The 13,701-nt window shown below is 36.8% G+C and overlaps 1 protein-coding gene across 2 annotated transcripts in view; it reads left to right on the forward strand.

The window, feature by feature from the left end:
• The window catches only part of LOC104944172 (epithelial membrane protein 2-like), a 25,310-nt gene that overhangs the window by 342 nt on the left and 11,267 nt on the right, over positions 1 to 13,701 (forward strand). The gene's annotated exons all lie outside the window — the stretch shown is intronic.

The raw sequence follows: 13,701 nt of genomic DNA on the forward strand, positions 1-13,701 counted from the left end.
CGATGAAAATCTAAGGTCAAAGACTCCTCCAACAGTGCTACACAATCATTTTCTTTTTTTTACAGGATGAGTGAGGGTATAATTACATTATATTCAAGATTTTATGACACCAAGAATTTCATTGGCAACAACATTTGACTAAGTACCAATTAATACTTCATCCCCACTCATTTTTTGTGTTTTCTTCAAACCAAACAAACACTGACCAAACCTCTCCTCCCCCTCCCACAGGCCTCCCTTCCCAAACTGACACTCACACGAGATGTTTAGTGCAAGTAAAATTACCATTCACCCTGATGTCCTCAGCAGCATGGGGTCCCTCGCACAGTGAGGGTCATCTCATGCAGAGAGCAACAGAGAGACAAGGGTTCCCGAGGCCGACGCTGGGTCGTGAGGGGTCGGGCAGGACATCTTCGCTGGAGTCCCCCTCCACAGCAAGGGCAACACAAAACCCTCCTCCTGAACACAAACAGCATCCTTTGATACTCAGTCTGCCGTGAGCAGAGATGGCAAAAGTACACACATCCTTTACTCAAGTAGAAGTACAGATACTTGTGTTTAAAAATACTCTGGTGAAAGTAGAAGTACTGACTAAACTTCTTTACTCAAGTCAAAGTAAAGGGCTTTGAAATGTACTTCAGTAAAAAGTACCCATAACTAGCAGCTGTTTTAAAGAGTACCTGACCTCCCTTTATATTAATAGAACAATAATGTCATTGTTAGCTAATGAATGTTTCCATGCTGAACAACGGCAACATGACAACGTTTTCATTGGTCCCTCTTCTGTAGAGAAGACCAGGAAATGATGGATACAAGGATCGTGTTCAAATCAATAGGCACGCAATGACTCTAAATAATAATGACCACGCCACCAAACAAACATTCAAACTAAAGGAACCAGCCTGTTTGGAAAATGTGAGAAGTAGAAAGTACAGGTATTTATGTTCAACATGTAAGAAGTAGAAAGTTCAGGTGTTTGTGTTCAACATGTGAGAAGTAGAAAGTACAGGTATTTGTGTTCAAATGTGAGAAGTACAAAGTACAGGTATTTGTGTTCAACATGTGAGAAGTAGAAAGTACAGGTATTTTTGTTCAACATGTAAGAAGTAGAAAGTAAAAAGAGGTCAGAAAAATAAGTAGTGGAGTAAAGTACTGATACCAGAAAAATATACTGACAGTGACAAAGTATTTGTTCTCCACTACTTCCCACTTCTGGCCGTGAACAAAAACGTTTTACATCTATTAGAGAAGATGCATCTATAATTAAGAGACCAGGTTTTACTCGTTAAAAAAGTCCTTTCAAAAATGAGTCAACGATCCATTAAAGCCTTCATCTTTCTTGTCAAGATGACATGAGTGGACTGACTCATCTACGTTAAAAGGTATGATTCATCAGCTTCTAAAAACGGATTTAGTTTGGTACGAGGAAACTTTTATTCACACTGTAAAGACATTGAGGACTGGGTCACTCACTAGAGGTCAGGTTTATTGCCTCATAATTGAAGTTATAAGTTGGTCAAATAAATCAAATGGAAGTAAATTATGCTGCAGCCTAAATCTCAGCTTTCCAGAGGGTTTCATTTTTTTTGTGAGCAGCTCATTCCTTAAAACAGAAGCTTCAGATTGCTTATAATAAGAGGAAATATTTCAAAGTTGTGATTTAAATAAGTTATTGGGCTTTTTTCTTATCAACTTAGATTTGTTAGAAAATGTTTCCAACTTTAATTGACTGAAATTGGGCTTATCAACACATGAATACTACTGTGTAATATATGTTTACAGATATATTTAAGAAGTACAATACAAGCTCAAGTTTCATTTGTGGGCCGCCACCATTATACATTTTTGAATTTGCCGAGGGCCGATTCAAAATGGTCCGCGGGGCGCATTTGACCCCCGGGCCGTAGTTTGGACACCCCTGGTGTAGATTGAAATGTATGGATCTGTTACCTCCTGTTTGACGTGGCAGGCGTCGTAGCGAGCGATCAGGCTGAGGTCTCTCCATGTGTTCTGCACAGAGTATCCACACTGAGGAGGAGGCTGGCTCAGAGGCACCGACGACTCGTTCACTGAGACACAGACACCAAAACAAATGTTATTAAAAATTAAGCATTTTAACAGACATTGCATTTTGCTTGCTAACATTGTTTGTTCTTGTATTGGACTAGTCCATTTGGCGATTTTGATAGAATTTTGATTAATTGTGCTAAACCCTTTTTTATTTATGAAATATTTTTGGACTGTTTATTTCCATGTCTTAGTTTCTCTTATGTACATTACCTTGTGTTTTTTTTTTATACAGCTGCAACGCAAACATTTCCCAAATTGGGATCAATAAAGTACTTATCGTATCATCTATCTATCTAACAGAACACTTTGATGTCAGAAATCAGCCATTAAAAATATATAAGCTATTAAAAAAACTATTACAAATATGCAAAAAAAAGCGTTTAAATGAAACGAGATAATGAGAATAGAAAGTACGGTGAGAAAATGACAAATTGTTACGTGAATAAAGATAAAATATGTACAAAGACACCAGATGCACCATGTCTAAAATCTTTCATCGGGTTGTAAAATATACCGTTGAAAACAAAGATAGAAAATAGTTGTCAAAATGTGGCGGGCAACTCAATATAAATGTCAATTGATGTTTTACAGATGGCCACATATATATGTTTAAAGGGGTATCCGTCTCCATCACAGACGATCAAGTAATACGGACCATTACCGTAACTTGATATTTCTCTATGCTTGAAAGTTATTGGAAACATTTTGGATACAGAACTCGTATTTAAAGTTGTTTTTAGACATTTTATAGAGAGACAAGTCACATATTATACCTTTAATTTCACTCTTAAGATAAGAAAATAGACCCCGGCAGTCCCGGTTGCTACCATACTGGGTAATATATATCTGTAAATTGAATTTCTAATAAAATATCCAAAAGGGGAGTGTCTTCACCCCGGCTCAGCTGCAGTTGTACGGCTCGTCTCCACTTCACTGTGAGGGTCATGGCGTCGTTTCCACAATCCACGACTGGCTTCAGCTTCCGCCAGCTCTCCTTTGAGGCACTGAGCCTCTGACCTCTGACCTCCTCTCTGACCTCTGACCTGTCCTCAGCATGAACTGGAGGACAGAAACAAACCAGAGTACACAGGGATTACAAAGTGTCCGTGTCTGTAGTTTAGTGGAGCAAAAAGGCCTCCAAGTAATAGAAACACAATTTGCAGAATCATAAATTAAGATTAAAACAGTTCACACAATCCCTGTAAATCAAGGTATAGAAGACATTTCAAGCGTGCACGTTTTCTCAATTTACTGCAAAGTAGGTGGCAGTCAGATAGAGAGAACCTTGGTCAACATAGTGGATATCAGCCAATGAAATAAAACCACTGAATGGAATACTGTGTCAGCCAAATGTACAAAAGATAGGCTATTCTCAAAAATGTTATGAAGTAATATGAATTCCTTAAATTAGTTATCCGTCTGTGATGAATAAAAACACTTTATTAAAAAAAATTGGGGGGATAATCCTTGTTGGGAAAAGCTAATTAGATATATTGAAAATAAGGTGTTTCTTTGCAGCTATAATGAACTAAATCTGTGGCACAGGACCAAACTACTACTAAATGTGATTACAACTATTTTAAGGTGTTCAGTTAAAATTGTAATGCGTAAAATAGGCAATGGTGAAACTTGGAAGTAACACACTTCCAAAAATAAAAGTTAAAAGTGTTTGAAATACAGCTATATGATTTTGCAAAGTAGATCACAAAAATGTAAGGTTTCACATGCTTTAAAACAAATAAAATCTAATTGACGGGAGGTCTTGCCTTATAAAGTATAGAGCAACCCATAAGCAATAATTGTTTTACTAACCTGATAATAAATGGGTTTTTTAATTTAAGAAATAGAGTTCAACGCTTGTGTTTAAATTTGGTATAGTTTTCGACAAGGTAAGATTAGTTATAGCACATTTAAAAAAAAAAGGTAATTTAAAGTGCTTTACAAGAAATATATAAAAACCATAACAAAAAAACAACCATATTCACACAATTTTATATATTAGAGAAACCAAGACAATACAAAAAAAGTCAAAGTAATAATAATCATTTAAAAAAAGTCTTAACACGAGAAGTAGAAAAAGTAATATAAGTATCTTACCTGAAGCAGAATTTGCCTGGTAACCCACCACCGGGTTTGTTTCAAATTGTCCAGGAATATAAAACTTTCCCGGAGTGAAAAGCTCGATTTCTCCTTCGTTACATTCTTCATTCGGAGGGTTGCTTCGCTTCGGTTTGTTGCGGTCTTTGAAGATGTTTCCAATCAAAGAAGACACCATGTTTGTTTCTAGTTTGAATCCAATCTTGTTTTGGATTGCAGAGTTTAGAAAGGGGAGTATTCTCGACTCTTTTTCCCGTTTTGAGTCGAGGTTTATCCGCTCTCTGAGGCCTTTAGTCGTTAAAACGCTTCTTCTTTCATCGTGAAGAGCAGAGTTTGAGGATGAATGAACAGATAAAGTTATTGTTGTGATGGTGTAAATATGAAGGACGATGAATAAGTGTCCATTTTGTCTTAAATGCATTTCAAATAAGAGTTTCTCTATGCAGCACAAACGCACTGGGGCAGAGGAAACAGCAGCAGGACTTTGTAGACTTCCGGCCAACACACCTGATCGTTAATTGGTCTTAATTACCCAGGTGTTTGTCTCAAACTGGATTATAACTGGTGCAGATTGGAAGCCCATTTCTGCCTGCTAATAATAATAATAATAAATAGTATTTATTAAATACATCAAAAATAATGAATTAGTATCTCAAAGTTCTGAGAAACTGTCTCATACATTTTGAGTTAGCATCCCAAGATAATGACATAGTATCTCAGAAATTATGATTTAGTGCCAACAAATTACAATTTAGTATCTTAAAATGAATCGAAACTTCCTCTTAATGACTACTTATGTCAAAACAATAGCTTACATGCCAAACAAATGTTGGAACGTTCTCAAAAATAATGACATCATATCTCAAAATGAGAAACCATCATGAGTCATTATTTCAATTTTATTATCTAGTGAAGGTTTATCAATATTTTTGAGATACTATGTCGGTATTTTAAGATACTAATTTGTCTAACTCAATTGATGGGACATTTGTGGTTACTTTTAGATAATAAGTTATCTTTTTGGATTAATTGAGGCATTCCTTTGATATATTAACTAGCAATTAAGTAGAAAGCTTGAGATTTTTTTAATGAAGTCATATTTTAAAGTTATAATTTTAAGATTCTGAGTCACTATTTCAAGATACTGAGAAAATCTTTCATAATTCTTTTGAAAAAATGTCTGGTTTTTCCAAGACACTTAGCAATCATTCTGATAATATTTCGGAGTCCTTATAATGACTTACAGATCCCTCAAAACACCAGCCAAAAGACAAGTATCCCCTCAAAACTTCAGAGTGATTCACTAAATTGCTTCTAAAAAAAGTTCCACAACATAAAGCATTTTTATTTCATATTTTCATATTATTTTGTGACAACAGTAACATATTGCATACATTTTGCACCAGCAGCAAAAACAACCCTGATAATGTAATATATAATACATTTTTAGTCACAAGGGCCAGTATTTCCACTGAGAAGCATGTACTGTATAAAACAATCTACTTGTTGTCCACTAGAGGCCAATGCTGCATTGCTTTACATTAGTAACTGTTGATAACTTTTCACTGATGTATTCTTGAGGACTTTTCCACACACACAGACACACACTTAACTCAATACATATTTATGGTTTTCCATCGGTTTCATACTAGTGGCCATAATGAATAGATGAAAAATTCTTTAAAAATAATATTTAGTCGGCATTTACTCAAAAGCACATGTTGTCCTCAGATGCACCAACCATGACATCTGGGTTTGTTGACCTTTGCCCTCCTTTAAAATAACATCCTCTGCTTTTTCAAACCCATCATTTAATTGATTGAATAAGTCACACAGTGAGTCACTTTTGTATGTCATTTACACCTATTTGCATTTCAATGTTTGTTTTTTATTTACTCAGCTGAAATTAAATCTCTATTGCCAGCCAGTGTTCATCCAAACCGCCATCTGGCCTGAAGACAAACTGATAAAAAGTTCAATAAACTGAGGATGTTCCGTCTATTCATGATAAAAAATAAATGTATCGTCTGCTGTACGTCAACCAAAACCGCCAAGAAACAAGAGCTCTGTACCAACACCACCATCTAACGATCAGTAACGGTGCCAAGCTGAGATCAGTCATCACATTGTGGTCATGATGTTATCAGCTGAGGGCAGACTGGTGATGTTCTCACACTTAAACACTTATAAAGGGCTGTCTTTCACCTATTCCTCAACATTAGGTTAGAAGTGGTGACAAATAGTGTGGTGCAGGGATGACGTGCTTTTGTGGACCGACCCATTAGTTAGCATTACCAAAAAAAAACATAGTGAAGTTAGCATCAGAAGGGCTACCTTGACAGAAAGCAAATGGGATTTTTCCTTTGGATTTTGGAATATTCCGGAAAATAAACTCTGTGGCCAACACACATTTAAGATACTTACACGTTTGGTTCAGCAGAATAATCTCCACATATTAACACCACTATTTTTATAATAGTTGAAGTGTAAATTCATATATCCAGAAGAAAAAAGCTACGTCACCACGCTTAGCAAAAGGTGCTAACGTTCGGCGTGATGACAAAGGCTATAGTCGTTTTAAGCAACTTGTTAGCATCCGAAATTTTTTAGACACGTAAAACCTTCAGAAATTCACCACTGGTGTATTTACTGATGTTATTTATGTCGTAGAACAACATTTGAAAATCTCTTAAGCTAACATTAGCCTATAAACAAACAACCTCACGGTCCGTAACTTCACTTCACCACCGCTAAGCTAAAGGTAGCTAATGTTGGGCGTGATGACGTTTAATGTTCTCATTTATAGACACTTGTTAGCAACCGCCTTTTTTAGGACACATAGAAGTTTGAGATGTTCACCAGTGATGTCCACAACAACAATTTCAAAAGAACATTGACATCTAAATAAGGGAACACGGAAATGTTAAAATGCTAACTCATATGTTCAGGACTCATACCCACGCCTCAATATCAGCCATATAGTTTAAATCCTTAAAAAAAACTTCACAACGTGGCTTCAAAGCTTTGTGTTTGTGTGTGTATGCCAATGAAGCTGCGGTGTGTGTGTAAGGGGGGGGTGATCAGTTGATGATGGGCGCGGCTGTGAGATGACTCATATTTGGAGTTGCCATAGCTACAACCCGGAGTTGTTTTCTTTGTGACTCGCAGCGAGAGTACAGTGTGTGTCTGGATTTCATTGAGAGACAGAAAGAGAGGCTATTTGTGGGGGCGACATAAACGCAGGGGTGGCAGTTATAGCAGGAAACAGGAGGAGCAGAAATGTTCCCAGAGAAGAAGAAGGAGAAGAAGTCATGTGAAGTTAACTGTAGTGATATCAAGGCGGGGTTATAAAGAGAAAAGAGTGAGGTCTAAAGAAAGAGCACTCTGGGTGAGGAAGTGAATGAAGTCACTATGGAAACAGGCCGGCTTGACAACATATGAGGTTTTTTTTTGTATTGAATGTAAACGGTGGCTTACACACAATGTTCGCCCCACTTGAAGCTGTTCTGCAGCCTTCAAATTGTACAGAGGTTCATAATAAAGACTCCTGCTGCTGATTCTCATTCAAAACCACAAGGCAGACAGCCAACGAGGCACATGCTTACAGAGACATTCCCTTATATTGTCTGTTTAGCATATTATTTGACACCTTGATTTGGTTTTATTGTGCCTTAACTCAAAGTTCACCTCAATTTTTTTTACTTTTTATTTATTGGTTTAGTTTTACCATACATGTACGTTGCTCAAAACACAACAAAAAATGTTCTTAATAACATGCAATATAAGTCAAACAAAACAGAGATACAACCAACAATGGTTTTTGCACTTATTATAAGTCACTTTAGATAAAAGCATCAGCTAAACGATATGTAATGTAATGTAACATATTGAATGCCTTAAAAGGGACGTATGATGCTCATTTTCAGATTCATGTTTGTATTTAGTTCCTCTACTGTTACACGTTTACACAAGCATGTGAATAAATATGAACAATTTACAATAAATATTGCGTTAAATCTGCAATACAATGAGCTTGTGCTTAAGTTAGTTGCAGGGTAAGTGTGTATTTTCAGACTATTAGGACTCTGAGACAATGGATATTTGTTTTCGGGGCGATAGGAGGTCGTAAAAATCTCGCTTTTCCTTCCAAGAGGAACATTTTGACAAGTAGGAACAACAGGTTTTTGCACACAGGCTCTATTTTCTTAGTGATGAATGGAGGCTGAGGTTGCTTTCAAAGATTGTCGGACAAAGGCCAAAATATAATAATGGACGCACACTGGGGAGGTGACTATTAGTAGGAAAAAAAACAGTGAGAAGTGGAAGCTCTGAGTGTGTGTTTGAGGGTGTGTGTTGTTCCTCTAGTGCCTGTGGCGATGTGTCACTCCCTCAGAGGGTGATGAGTATGCAGCATGTATTTTAAATGTGTGTGTGTGTGTGTGTGTTAATTTTATTCCAGAAACCATGGCCCTGTGTCACTGATCTTGTAGATGAGATGAGAATGTGTACATGTTAGGAATGTGTGTTTGTAGGAATGTGTGTGAGGGACAGGCCTGTGCAGAAATGTATCATAAAAACCAACTCAGTGACACTTTTCCAATTGGTCAACAGCCTGAGGAGAGGTGAGGGTCACGACCATAGACTGTATATATAAAGGATCATGACACAAAACACTGTGGCCCCACCTCTTTCTGAAGAACACACACATCCAAAGTCTTTGAAATTGAGCGGTGAAGGGATGACATATTTTTGTAGGCCGATCCAAAAGTAAGCAACACAAGCACTCCCTTGACAAAAAGTCATTTATTTCATTGGATTTGGAATATTGCAGAAAATAAAATCTTTGGCCAACACATTTTGAAAATACTTACATGTTTTGTTCAGTAGGATAATCTCCACATATAGAGTGGTGCAGGAATGAATCTTAAAACCCAGATATGAGTTAGCATTTGACCACTTCCCGTTCCTTCCTCCTAAAATCAATGTTTTTTATTAACGTGCTTGTGTTTAGACGCCTGAAAAAGGTCTGTTGTTAATACAAGCTTGAGAGAGTTTCACGTGTTGTTCTACGACATAAAATACATCAGTAAATACTCCACTGGTGAATGTCTGAAGCTTCAATGTGTCTTAAAAACAACGGTTGCTAATGCTAACAAGTGTCTAAATGAGACGACTAGACGTCATGACGCCGAACATTAGCCGCCTTTAGCTTAGCGGTGGTGACGTGAAGTCATGTGACCGAGCTGTAGTCCCTTTAGAGCCCAACATTAGCCGCCTTTAGCTTAGCGGTGGTGACGTGAAGTCATGTGACCGTGCTGTAGTTCCTTTAGAGCCCAACATTAGCCGCCTTTAGCTTAGCGGTGGTGACGTGAAGTCATGTGACCGTACTTTAGTTCCTTTATAGCCTAACGTTAGCTTTTTACCTTTGCATTGAACTACATCACGGTCACATGACTTCACGTCCCCACCGCTAAGCTAAAGGCGGCTAAAGTTAAGTTGGCTCTTGTTAGCAAATGCAGTTTTCAAGACACAAGAAGCTTCAAACATTAACTAGTTGGATATTTAGTGAGGTATTTCATGATGTAGAACAAAACAAAAGAACATCTCTCCAGGGAACTCAGAGGTGCTCAAATGCTAACTAATGTCCAGGTTTGAGGACTCATTCCTGCACCACTCTATTACCCCTGTAAATCCCCTGTGAAAATACACTTGGGCTGTTCTTTTCTAATAGGACTTTTGAAATGTCAGGGCCGGGTTGTGTAAGACAGGCGACCACAGACAGAGCTTTATTGTTGTGTAAAGCAGCAGGGACTGTGGTCAGGATCACTCACTGGCATGTAGGCACTGTGGCTTTGTTTCACAGACATGTTGAAATACTCCCTTTCTGAGGCTCCTCACAAACACCCAATCAAAGGATTTCATATTACTCAACCAAAAATAGCTATCTTTTAAGTCACTCTTTGAAAAGCATTGAATTTGCACTATAACTTCCTGTGTCATCTGTCTGTGTTTGTTATAGCTTATCTATTTTAAACCTATTTTGAGACTGATTAAATAATTGTTTTTACCAATTAGTAGTTAAGTATAGCCTCCTTTTATGTTATTTGGTTAGTGTTAGGTGTTTCTGTAGAGCAGGAACTCTGTCTGATTCTAGATGTGTTAGTAATACATATTTTAAATACTTTCTGTTTAGTGCCCCCTGTCTAACGCTCTGGATATTTCACTGGTGTGTCCCATTTCACATATCTCCATTCTGTCTTATGAATTCTTTAAAAAAGTTAATGATAACAGAGTCAAAGGTGGAAGTAGTAGATTTTTTACTTGAATACAATTATTAATACCACACTGCAGAGAAGTAAAATCCCTGCAAGTAATCCGCGAAATGTAATTCAAGTATTAAATGCAAAAGTACTCAAAGCAAAATAAATACAAAATAACATTAAGAAAGATTATTATTTATCTCTCAATCTGCTAATTATTGAATTGAATAAGCAGTTTTTGTTTAAACTGTTGTCTAGATTTATCTATAGCCTACCAAAACATCATATTTAGTCAAAAAGTCCCGCATTCAAAGTGTTGCTTGAGTAGAGGTAAGTAAGTATAATCCATAAAAAAATATTTTTTAAAAAGCCGAAAAATATTCTTAATAAATAAGAAAATTCCCCAAATGTGTAAATGTACACTTTAAAAGACTCAATGTAGTAGTAAATATATTAAAAATCACACAATGTACTGTAGTGAGTAAAAATAACAATATTTCCCTTTAAATTGTAAGTTTAAAGTGGCAGAAAATACTGAAGTACAAGTACCTCTAAATTGTACTTCGGCACATGTACTGTGTTACATTCCTCCAGTGCCCACAGTAAACCACACACTGAGAGAACACCCTGAACCAGAAAACCCTGAGAGAGGATTTAAAGTGATCAGCGGTAATACCTGTGTGCGCACACACACACACACACACACACACACACACACACACACACACACACACACACACACACACACACACACACACACACACACACACACACACACACACACAGAGTATCTCCGGTTCTTCCAGTACTGATCAGCGGAGGCAGCAACAAAGGGCTGATTGTTGAGGAGCCTCCTGATTGGTCCTATTCAGAAAATACACACTCATGTGATTTGCCAACCTGTGTTTGAATATAAAAAGACATATTGTGGCTAAGCTCCTGCCACCTCCGAATATATGAAGCCGACATGGGAGAGTCAAACACTCGCTCATTTACAGCATGGAGTCAGAAGTCCTATATTAGTCCCAAAGCGTGGTTATTTACGGCCTTTGAATCAGCAATACGAAGAGGAGACATATATATTAAAGGGGGCTAACACACTTTAATAAAATCAAAAATTAAATAAGTAGACAATTAAAGGTGGGGTAGGTAAGTTTGAGNCCGATAGCAATGAATATCTGAAGTGCTTTGACAATAAATACATAAAAAAATGTATCTCTGGAAGCTGTGGTACTGTGAAAAGCACGACCAATCATCTGAGCCGGCCCGGCTAAAATAACTGGATGGCCTACCTGCCTGTCAGCCTTCCATCTGTGCACAAACTTATCTCGTGCCCTCATTGGTCATGTGCGCGTTCGTGTATGTTGGAGGAGGGGCTCTGTAAGGAAGTGGCATATTTTTTTCGGCTGTGTACTTTTAAATTCTAGCGCACTCGAGCTGATTTCTCCAAAATTACCTTCCCAACCTTTAATTAAATAGATAGCAATATTTAAAAATAAATAAATAAAATAAAATAAAAACACATCAAATGAGGACTGGGACAACATATCACTGTCAGTAAAAAAAAGAAAGAATCACATGTAGAGTTTACAATGCATTTGAACGAAGTCAGACAAAAAATAAGAAATGTTTATGATTCTAGATGTTTATTACAATCCCATTTCCCCCAATATTTATCCCTCTTCAATCCTTTTTATTAACTTGCGCCCAGAATAATCCTCATCATATATTTAAAGTTGTGTTATTGAGACCTTTAGGGATATTTCCAAGGCACAACAGCTTTTATAATAGTTATATTATTGTTCCTTTTCTTACAATTTGTTCCCTTACTGATTCTACACCAAAGCGAATTCCTCTGTATGTGTCCATGGCAAGACACCGGATTCTGATAGTGCATTTTTTTTTTTAAAGAAAGGCAGATTTTTTAAATGACTCACTTCATTCCAAAAAGGCCCCAAAAACTCACATGTGTATTTACTCTAAAAATAAATGATGGATGACTCATGGCGTTTCCTCTCAAGAACAAAAACAAATTCTTGCAAAACTCAAGGTTTTTTTTTTTACTCCACTATATCTGTTTCACTGGAGGCTTCTTGAGTAATGCAGAGTGTTGCAGGAGGAGGGAGTGCCGTATCAAACTGTACAACCCAAACCCTTTACATCACCTGCTGGGTGGGGTCGACTCGCCCAATCAGGTCCGACTGCATTCTCACTTCAGTCTCTCTGTCGCTCTCTGGCTTTTGTGTACTCTCTATCGTCCTCAGGCTAAAGTTCACCTGTAGTGAGAACAGTTTGTTAAGACATTTATTCATCAAGCCACATAGTCTGGGAAAAAGTGGAGGCAAAGTAAATATGGTTCCACATTTTTCTTCACTATTAAAGTCAATAATTTACAACAAAAAACGTAGATATTCTTTGGATTGAACTGAAGAAAATGCAATGTTTATCGACATTTTTATTTTTAATAAATATTTTCTATCCATGTAAAGAATGCATTTGTGTAAGGTTAAAGCTACCATAGATTGATATAATAGAAAATATTAATATGTATTTTTTTAAAGATATCTGCAATTCTGGAACTTAACTCTGAATATTTCCCAGCTCTGTAATAAAAACAAATTACCAAAAATCTAATTACACAAATTGAAAAGCTGCTGAAATGATCACATGCACCACCTCCACATGCATACAGGGAGTCATCAGTTTACGACTAAATTCTCTGAGGTCGAATTGGAAAATGTAGGAAATAAAATTCCAAAATTAATGAGAGAAAAAAACAATTATCTGAAATCGTAGTCACAACTTTACATGAAACAATCTCAGAAATTCTGATTATATTTTCTGAAAACAATCCTTCTCCTGTACTCCTTAACTTCCTTTTAAACCTTTAAAAAAAATATATATATATAGATAAACTGTATATAAAAAAGAGAGAATGCTATCAAATAATTCAAAGGTTAACAACAAAGAACACATAAATTAAAATAATAAAAAGACAAAAGGAATTATTCAATAAAAAATAAAAAAAATATATAAATAGAAAATACCGTTGTTGAAAGAAATGTATAATAAAAAATGTAAATGTTGAAGGTCCTGAAGTGATCCCATGTAAACATTACATGACATGTTAGACGCTTTTATCCAAATCGACTTACATACTCAATACTGTGGGCAATCCCCACAGGAGCAATTTGGGGTGAAGTGTCTCAGGGACACAACGACATGCCGACTGCAGTGGGACTCGAACTTGCTGTCCCCTGATTCGAACTCCAGC

This window comes from Notothenia coriiceps, unplaced genomic scaffold (genome assembly GCF_000735185.1).
Source record: "Notothenia coriiceps isolate Sejong01 unplaced genomic scaffold, NC01 NC01_scaffold00007588, whole genome shotgun sequence".
NCBI classification, from domain to species: domain Eukaryota; kingdom Metazoa; phylum Chordata; class Actinopteri; order Perciformes; family Nototheniidae; genus Notothenia; species Notothenia coriiceps.